A 10,764-nucleotide genomic window follows, 5' to 3' on the forward strand; every position below is an offset into this window, starting at 1 on the left:
CATTTCCTTCATTGCTCCCCGACTCAGACTCACTTCTGTACAGATTCTGATAAAAACCAACTGCTCTCCTTCGGATATCACCAGGTTCTACTAACAACTCCCCATTCTCAGAGCGCAAAGCTTGAATTAAACGTCTTTGCCCATTCTTTTTCTCAAGGCTGAAGAAGTATTTGGACGGCGCATCCATTTGGGCTATACTCTGAAATCTTGACCGGACCAGTGCCCCTTGTATTCTATACCCCAGCAAATCATCTAACCGAGCCTTTTTCCTTAACCCGATTTCTAAATATTGATTATCTCCAGTGGATTCCGCTAACTGTTGACATTCATTTATTTCATTTTCTAAATTCTCCAAAGATCTTCTCATCTCTCTAGTAACATTGTGAGTGTACTGCTGACAGAACTGCCTAATTTGAACCTTGCCAAAGTCCCACCACTGTTGTACTGATTGAAATTCGTGCTTTGTATTTCGGTATTCCTCCCAAAAAAAATTAAAAGAGCCCCTAAAAAAATTGTCACTCAACAGAGAAATATTAAAGTGCCAGTAAGCACTTCTAGGTTTGAGAGAGCTTAAAATAAAACAGCATTGCACCATTCCATGATCTGAGAAGCCTATAGGAATAATTGAACATTTATTAAAAATATTAAGATGATGCTTAAATCCATAAACTCTATCCAATCTAGCAAGCGACACTACGTTATCTCTTGTATGAACCCATGTGTATTGTCTCTCAGTTCCATTTAATTGCCTCCAGATATCACATAATTCATACTTCTTTATTATGTGGATGAGACGTTTTTGGGATGGCAAATGAGGTTCAATGTGGTTTCTGTCCAATACGTGTTCTGTACAATTAAAATCACCCCCCAAAAATAAATATTCTTCAGAAGAACAACTTTGCAAGATAGAACATAATGTGTCTAAAAAAACCATCCTTTCAACTGCAGCAGTTGGAGCATAAACACAGATGAAAACAAACACGTTATTTTCGAAACAAGCTCTTACTTTTAAAAGTCTGCCTTTTATTATTTCATCAACAACATATGAAATTGGACTAAAACTTTTTGCAAACAAAACAGCAACTCCAGCACTTGTTGAAGTATGATGGCTCAGTACCGAAATACCCTCAAACTCCCTTGCCCAATCAGCAGCATTTTTACCATCACTGTGTGTTTCTTGTAGTAAGATAACATCTAGATTCTTCTGTTTCATCACTTCATTCAACATGGCTCTTTTCCTAATGTCTCTGGCACCGTTCACATTCAAGGTAGCCAGGCGTACTTCACTCATGACAAAAGTAAGCAGAAAAAAGAAGAACAGCCCTCCAACACACAACAAGTCATTAAAAGTGGTATCTCTTAATTTTTTAAACATCATTATACAACTCCTTGTCTAAATTCCTCACAATCTTCTTCAAACGATACACTTCTCTATTAGTAAAACAACCTTCTGCCATTAGGCTTCTCGTTTTTTCAACAAACTGCTTGATGTCAGGGAAATATTCTTGAACACAAACACCTCTTTTGTTTTTTGTTGCCCTAAGAAACATCTTTATATCCTCATTATCGTAACTTCGACCAGAGAAATCACTTTGAGAAAGCACTACACTGGAATCAGACAACTCGCTATCACTTTCAGTCTCCTGATCCTCACTAACTTGTACATCCATTTTTTTGCAAGCTTTTTCATCCTGCAATTGACCAGGCTTTTTCCTTTTTTTGGGTACTTTGAACATATTGTTTTCCATCTCTGTAACAACACAATCCGCCTCACATACACTCTTCAAAGTCATACTCTCTGCAACACCAGATGATTGTTTGCCTTCCGTGTTCCCAGAAAACTGTACCCCAATCACTTTTCCATCATTGCAAATAGTTGTTTCAACGCGTGTCATACCTGAGTGCTCTCGATGCGTCGAAGTTGAACCAGCCTCGGCGAAGCCAGCAGCATCCAGCCCCTCACCGGGGGGTTCCTTCCCCATAACCACCGACTCCGGCTCGGCCCGACTCACCCCCGGCGCCTCACAGTTCAACAAAACAGCCTCGATTGCCTCACTCGCACCGGGAACGGAATTAACATTATTTTCTTTATTAGCATCGGTTTCCTTTAATTTATCCGGACAATTCCGAATGTCCTGATTTGCCGCAACCGAAACACTTTGCTTTCGCGGTAGTAACAAAAATCACGTAATCAAATCCCTCAACTCGAAAATTAAGTGAAAATTCCAACTCGGCATCATCTTTAACTACCATATATGCGAAACGCCTAAAAGAAACAACGTGTTTCAAAAGAGGGGATTCACTACTGATCGCAATCTTTTTGATTGGGGATACCAGTTTTCCGTAACGAGACAACGCCTGAGTTAATATTTCATCACTAAGAAAAGGGGGAACGTTGGATAAAGTCACTCTTTTTGATGGTAGTAAGAGGGGAAGCACAGTGACAAACTCATCGCTGATCACAATTCCATGCTCAACTAATTCGTTTGCTTTTTCAATACTGTTGAGGAAAATCACCATGGCATTGTTCATCCTCGAGGCGGAAACAATACATTCATGCCCCACAACCACTCCGACAGCCATGCAACATTCCTCAACACCTGCAGCGGACGCCACTTTAACCGCATGGCGCCGCGTGAGTGAACCCAAACCCTGCGCACTTTGGGCCGTCATGTCTCCCTGATAAAACAGGTAGCACGAGGCCCCAAAGGCAAAACCAAAAAAATAAGAAACACAAACAAACAAACAACAAAACAACAAGAAAAAAGAAAGAAAAAAAGATACACTCGAGTAAACCACCCACGCTCACAACCGTCCACTCGCACCCAACACTCACGCCGGAAGCAGAGAGAGAGAGAGAGAGAGAGAGAGAGAGAGACACACACACACACACACACACACACACACACACACACACACACACACACACACACACACACACACACACACACACACACAGCCATGTTTATGTGATTTGTGAGGACATTCCATAGGCGTAATGGTTTTTATACTGTACAAACTGTATATTCTATCCCCCTACACTCCCCCTATCCCTAAACCTACCCATCACAGGAAACATTCTGCATTTTTACATTTAAAAAAAACACTGCTTAGTATGTTTTTAAAGCCATTTGAAAAATGAGGACCCCCAAAATGTCCTCATAAATCACCTATTTTCCCGAGTGTCCTCATTTGCAGGTGTGTTATCATAAAAATGTCCTCAGTTGTCATGAAAACAAGTACACAGAGAGAGACAGAGAGAGAGAGAGAGAGAGAGAGAGAGAGAGAGAGAGAGAGAGAGAGACAGACAGAGACACACACACACACACACAGAGAGAGAGAGAGAGAGAGATGATCTATACATATATGTTTTATTTGTTTTATTATTTATATATAATATGTTGATGCTTTGGCAACATTGTGTTACACAGTCATGCTAATAAAGCTCATTTTTTTGAATTTTGAATTTTTGAATTGAGAGAGAGAGAGAGAGAGAGAGAGAGAGAGAGACACACACACACACACACAGAGAGAGAGAGAGAGAGAGAGACAGAGACATACACACACACACACACACAGAGAGAGAGAGAGAGAGAGAGAGAGAGAGAGAGAGTTTTTTAAAAAAGCTGTTAACGACTTGAGAGACAAGGCACGGAGAGCCTTTTACGCTATTAAGAGAAATATCCAAATTGACATCCCAATCAGAATCTGGCTAAAAATAATCAAGACAGTAATCGAGCCCATCGCGCTGTACGGGTGTGAAGTCTGGGGTCCACTCACAGACCAAGAGTTCACCAAATGGGACAAACACCCAATAGAGACTCTGCAGACCGAGCTGTGCAAAATCTTGCTTCGAGTTCAGCGCAAAACCCCAAACAATGCCTGTAGAGCAGAATTAGGATTATACCCCCTTGTGATAACCATTCAAAAAAGAGCCATTAAATTCCATGCCCACTTAAAAAATAGCGATGAACAGACCCTCCATCACAAAGCCCTGACCCACCAAGAGCTGAAGCCAGAGAGAAACGCCCTCGGCCGACTGGTCTCAGAGCTGATGTCACAAACTGACAATAAAAACATAGCCAGACCAAACCAAATCATTAAAACACAAAAAGAAAAATACCTCAAACATTGGACAGACGCAACAGACAAACAGAGTAAACTGGAATGCTATTTGGCCCTAAACAGAAGATATGAATTGGCAGGATACCTGAGTGAAGTGAGCGACCCTAAACTGAGGAAAGTCTTGAGCATGTACAGACTCAGTGACCACAGTCTGAGCATAGAGACGGGCAGACACAGGCAGAGCTGGCTGCCGAGGGAAGAGCGACTGTGCCCTCACTGCTCAGAGAATCAAGTGGAAACAGAGCTACACTTCTTGACTTCCTGCCCCAATTATACAAACATTAGAGACACTTTCTATCCCCTTTTCACAACCCACCAGAAAGACTTCCATCAGAAATCAGACATGGACAAACTCCCACTCCTGCTTGGAGAAAGCCCAGCGAGCTCAGCCCTGGCTGCCCGGTACGTGAGGTCCTGTCACGACCAAAGAGCCTCCAGCAGGACAGAGCTACCAACTGTATAAATATTAGAAGATTAGACATTTTAGTGCTATGTTTATTTTCATGTAATTTCTATTTTCTTTTTATTATTATTTATTTATTTACTTTTATTGTATTATTTATTGTTATGAATGCTTTGGCAATGTAAAGATTTCTTTCACCATGCCAATAAAGCTATTTGAATCTTGAATCTTGAATCTTGAGAGAGAGAGAGAGAGAGACAAAGACAGTGACACACACACACACACACAGAGAGAGAGAGAGAGAGAGAGAGAGACAGAGAGAGAGAGAGAGAGAGAGAGAGAGGAGAGTTGACAACTAATAAGTGATGCACTCACACACACACACACACACACACACACACACACACACACACACACACGCTCGTACACAAAACACACACACACACACACACACACACACACACACACACGCTCGTACACAAAACAAACACACAAACACTACACACTGAATTCTAAATTGTTCACAGAATTTTGAAATGTTCATAAACTGTTCTACGATTTTTTTTATTATTTGGCAATTATTTGGCTTTGGCAATACAAATGTATTTTTGTCATACCAATAAAGCTTTATTGAATTGAATAGAGAGAGAGAGAGAGAGAGAGAGAGAGAGAGAGAGAGAGAGAGAGAGAGAGAGAGAGAGAGGGAAGAAGAGGTGAAGGAAGAGAGCCCCAAGAAAGGGACCCAGCGAATCAGAGAGACAGAGCATAAAAAGAGTCAGATCAAGCAAGGGTTACAATCTTCTTTTATCCTTTCCCTGACCATGTGACTAAAGAAATGTGAGACATTCAAACTTACCAATCAGATAATTCCAACTTCCCCCATTGTTCAAAAGGTGTGACAATTCATAGACCCCCAAAGTACACACATATTAGCCTACAGGCTTTGATCACTGTCTGTGACTTTGGGAACTCGAAATGGTCCTTGTGGTGGATAGAGGAGGTAGAAAAACAGTCAAGCAAATGTCTTTGTTCGTTTCAAATATCTTGGATTATTTTTCAATCCTACATTAACAAATGTTACTTACTTACAGTTTTTCTGAATTGCTAAAACACATTTCTTGAAACCATCACTCACTTTCTTTAAAACCTTAAACACAAAACCAAATGTTCAAAACTCATTCAGCATTTGCAAAACTCTGAAATATAGCAAAAGATCACATTGTGTAGATCAATATACTGTAGGTCTGCTATACAGTAAAATTACATGTACAGTAAAAAGGTTATGTGTGCAGTACACAATACTAAAGTCAGTGAACAAAACGTACCACCACATATTCACGCCGCAGGACTTTCACCCTGTCTGAATTTCTTTCAAATGGCACTTTATACAGTTGTTTCATCAGAACTTGATGTTTTTTTAGGATACGGGCTATTGTTGACATTATTGAAAATTAGGTGATCACTGACAATATGGGCTTGAATTTCTCGAAGTCTGATTGCATTATTGGCCAAAACGAAATGTCTGAACTATTGATGCCACCGTGTACCTGCTTAGGTTAGGCTGTACTCTCAGTCCAGCCTCCCTCAGTGTTAGTCCGTGGTTTATTACATGGTCCACAATTGTAGCACGAATTTCGTTACACAGATTTAGTTGTCTTCTTCTTTTTGCATGTCCTACCCCTCCTCCAGGACTTCCTCTCCCTCTCCCTCTCCATCTCCCTCTCCCTCTCCCTCTCCCTCTCCAGATTCCCCCTCTCATCCGCACTCTCCCTCTTCCTCTGACACCGTCCATTTTTGTTAAAGACAGGTGAACTTACCTGTTGCCTTTTTATAGTGCTTAAACCTGATTGGTGTGTCTACAATTACAGTAAGCACCAGTGTGTGTGCACTCCTGGTGGCTGTGTTTAACCAATTGCTTCATGGGTGTGTTCATTTGAAAGCCTTTGCTTTGAAATTCCAAGGAAATGACATCATGATAAATTTCTGTGTCAAATGCATACAAGTGTGTTTAGTGTTTTGCAAATCACTGTGTGTAATGTTTTGCAAAAAGTGTGAAGCTGACCATGTGCTTACTATCGTGCAAATCTAGGCCGGTGTTTTGCTCCGTGAGTGTAAGGTTTTGCTAATTGTGGGAAAGTTCTAATTTTAGTGTGTAAGCAATTGAAAAAAACAGTAATACTCTTCCTCCTCTTATATACTCATACTCTTCCTCCTCTAACTCTTAAATTGTTTTCATCCATTGTTGTTCTCAACATTCAATGCAACATTTTGAGTCAATTTAGGCATTAGTCTTGTATTTTGTACAGTTGTGTGTAAACAATGACAACTGTGTTGTAGTTGTGTTTAACTTTTGCCTGCCTGTGTTTAGCGTTTTGAAACATAAGTGCATCACAGTGCAAAATGTGTTTTAATGAATGAGAATGTGTTTTGAGTTTTGCAAAAGAAGTGCATGAAATTTGCAAACAGTGTTTTAACGACCTGAACTTGTTTACAGAAAGAGTGATTTATTCGACAAATTGGTTTAGGCTATTGAGAATTTGGTTCAGAGAAGTGGGTTTAGTGTTTTAGCAATTCAGACAAACTGTAATGCAAACATGACATAGCTAATGGCACTTTATTGTAAAGTGTTACAAAAGTATGTAAAAATATACATGTGGATCCTCTTATTTAGTCTACAAACATTGTAGACATACAGACATCCAAAATGTCCTTACAAGTAATCTTTATGATGCACTTAATGTAATTTTTAACTTCTATCCTTACCCTTTTTCCCACCTTGCCAGCATTAGCGTCATCCCACCAGTATCACTTTGTGAATGAGTCTAAGACCTGGACTGAAGCTCAGAGACACTGCAGACAGAATTACACTGATCTGGCCACCATTGATAACATGGAGGAAATGAACAGTCTGATTAACACAGTTAATGGGAGTTACAATGGTTCAGCCTGGATTGGACTGTATGATGATGTGAACAGCTGGAGATGGTCATTGGAAAACAATGATTTCTATCAGGAAGGAGAGAGACATTTCAGGAACTTCTATCATGAACCCAACAATGGAGCGAATGAACTGTGTGTTTACATGGATTATAATGGAAACTGGTTTGATTCATCATGTGAAAGTTATTTCACATTTGTTTGCTACAATGGTAAGACATTACAAGTAAAAAATGTGTGTGTAAATACAGTTGTATATATATATATATATATATATATATATATATATATATATATATATATATATATATATATATATATATATATAATTCTTTGTTTAGGCTTATTAGTAATGTTTTTTGGGTAACACTTTAAAATACGGATCCTTCGTTAATGAATAACTACACAGGAACAAATGAGTAACACAATATTAATAATCTAGTAACTACAATTAACTAACAAGTAACTCTGATTAATGAATTAGTAAGTAATAGCACACAGATTTAAGTGGTAGTTTACTATTAACTAATCAATAACTACTATTTTTTAATACTTCACAGAGAACTACTGAATTTTTTTTTACAGATTTAAGTGGTAGTTCACTAATAACTAATCAATAACTACTATTTTTCAATACTTCCCAGAGAAATAATGAAAAAAATTCACAATTCATGCAAAACTAATTAATAACTAATGCAGGACAAATTACTAGCACTAGATTAACATTACTGCTAGATACTGTACACTAATTATGTAGTAGCGTAGCAGACTTATGATTTGGGAAAGCTGTCAATAATTAGCCTATGCACTGCTGTCTTTTAGAGAACTATTCATAAACTAAATAATTTTTAAGAATTGTTTTTATAAATGCACTTGTCTGGAACACTTACCCTGTGGCCGATTTTCCGGCATTCCTCTGGACTGGCTTTGAATAACTAGACTCATCATGGTGAGTACTGGAACATACTGAGTCATCAGCCATCCAAATACCAGTTATTTTATTATTTAACCTACCTCTCAAAATTGTTTTTATGTATGTCTCTTTGCTCATATGTAGATATGTATGTATGTATGTATATATATATATATATATATATATATATATATATATATGTGTGTGTGTGTGTGTGTGTGTGTGTGTGTATATATATCCTGTGAATGATTAGATGATTCTACCCTTTCGGGTTGGCTTACCGTAACTACAGCATGGAATCACGATAAATAGTAATTACTCAAGTGTTACTACATACTTCTATCGGAACTATTATTTGGATCCGTATTCTAAAGTGAAGATCATGTTAACTAACTAGTAATGACTCAAGTGTTACTACATACTTCTATCGGAACTACTAATTATTTGGATCCGTATTCTAAAGTGAAGATCATGTTAACTAACTAGTAATGACTCAAGTGTTACTACATACTTCTATAGGAATTACAAATAATTTGGATCCGTATTCTAAAGTGAAGATATTAGTTTTGCATGAATTGTGAATTTTTTTCATTATTTCTCTGGGAAGTATTGAAAAATAGTAGTTATTGATTAGTTATTAGTGAACTACCACTTAAATCTGTAAAAAAAAATCAGTAGTTCTCTGTGAAGTATTAAAAAATAGTAGTTATTGATTAGTTAATAGTGAACTACCACTTAAATCTGTGTGCTATTACTTACTAATTCGTTAATCAGAGTTACTTGTTAGTTAATTGTAGTTACTAGATTGTTAATATTGTGTTACTCATTTGTTCCTGTGTAGTTATTCATTAACGAAGGATCCGTATTTTAAAGTGTTACCGTTTTTTGTTTTCAAAATGTATTTTATTATATAGCTATAAATTTGACAAATAACAAATAAAATGACTAATTTACATCCGCTAAATTGTTTTATCTTAGGTAGAGAAAACGCCTCTCAGAATTATGTTTTGGTATATGAGGGAAAGACCTGGACTGGAGCTCAGAGATACTGCAGAGAGAAATACACTGACCTGGCCAGTGTGAGAAATGATACAGAGCGTCAACAGATACTGAATGTTACACGTTATTATTCTGGTTCTACTGTATGGGTTGGTCTGCACAGAAACAGACTGTGGTCAGATCAGAGCAACTCTTCCTTCACACATTGGCTGCCATATACTCCAGGTGTTGTTGCACAACCAGATAATGGTGCAAATGTCTCAAGACAGCAGGGAGAGCAACACTGCACAGCTGTGTCTTTAAAATATTTTGGTCAGTGGACGGATGAAGGATGCTTTGCCAGTTTGCCTTTCTTTTGTTACAGTGGTAAGCAAATGTACCTTCTGTAATGAAATAAAATAATAAGCAAATTGTTAATATGCCATTGTTATTTGTGTAATTCACAAACTTTTATGCTAATGCTATAGCTCTGTCTTCTATTTGCTTTCTGGTGAACATGATGATCATCATATTGACCCATCAATTCAGATGCTGGTATGTTTGTGTTTTTCAGCATACATCAACATTATCAGATTGCATTGTTTGTATTCATGCACTACTGACCAGTGTTCTTTTTTTTTTTTTTTTTTTACTGATCAGTGATGGGACTGAGAGTGAAACTTAGAAGTGCAGAAAATCTGTCAGAGTCTCAGATTGAAGAGCTTGTGATTATACAGGTGAGAAACAGTTCAAAACACTCATAATGCTTTAAGGGGGGGGGGGGGGGGGGGGGGCAATGGTGTTTCATGTATTCAGAGTTGTTTACAGTGTTAAAGAGATGGATTCTCATGCTTAACATGGCCAAAGTTTTTAAAAAATATTTTGGACGAATAACGGAGAATTTCTGTGCCGAAAATCTTACTTGCGGGTTGGTACAAGTTTCGGCTGGTTTTTTTTCGACCGTGGATCTAATGACATAGACCAGAGTGGAACTGCAATACTACTCTATAGGTACTCAAGATTAACAGGAGATTGAGTGAAAATGAGCATTTCACCCTCCCTTTAAGTTTTTGTTGCACAAAAAGAAACAAAAAACGCATGCAAAATAAATACATTTATTTAGAACAACTTCACAACAACAGCATAATAATAATCAAGCGTAGCGTGAGTTCTGGCAGGTCACGTTAGTTAAGCTCGCATCAGCTGACTCTCAGCTGATCTACATCTACCTATAAGAATATGACGCCATCACTGTATGCATATATAAGATCCTTCAGTGTTATCAACAGCAATTGCGTTTCTCAGGAGCGAATTACCCTTCCTCCGTCCCCAGCTCCTCCTCTTGTCCAGTCAGGATTTGACATTCTGATTCCCCTTTGAATCAGACTAAATTCTCGAATTATGGGTT

The sequence above is a fragment of the Squalius cephalus genome (genome assembly GCF_949319135.1).
Source record: "Squalius cephalus genome assembly, chromosome: 17".
Taxonomy (NCBI): Eukaryota; Metazoa; Chordata; class Actinopteri; order Cypriniformes; family Leuciscidae; genus Squalius; species Squalius cephalus.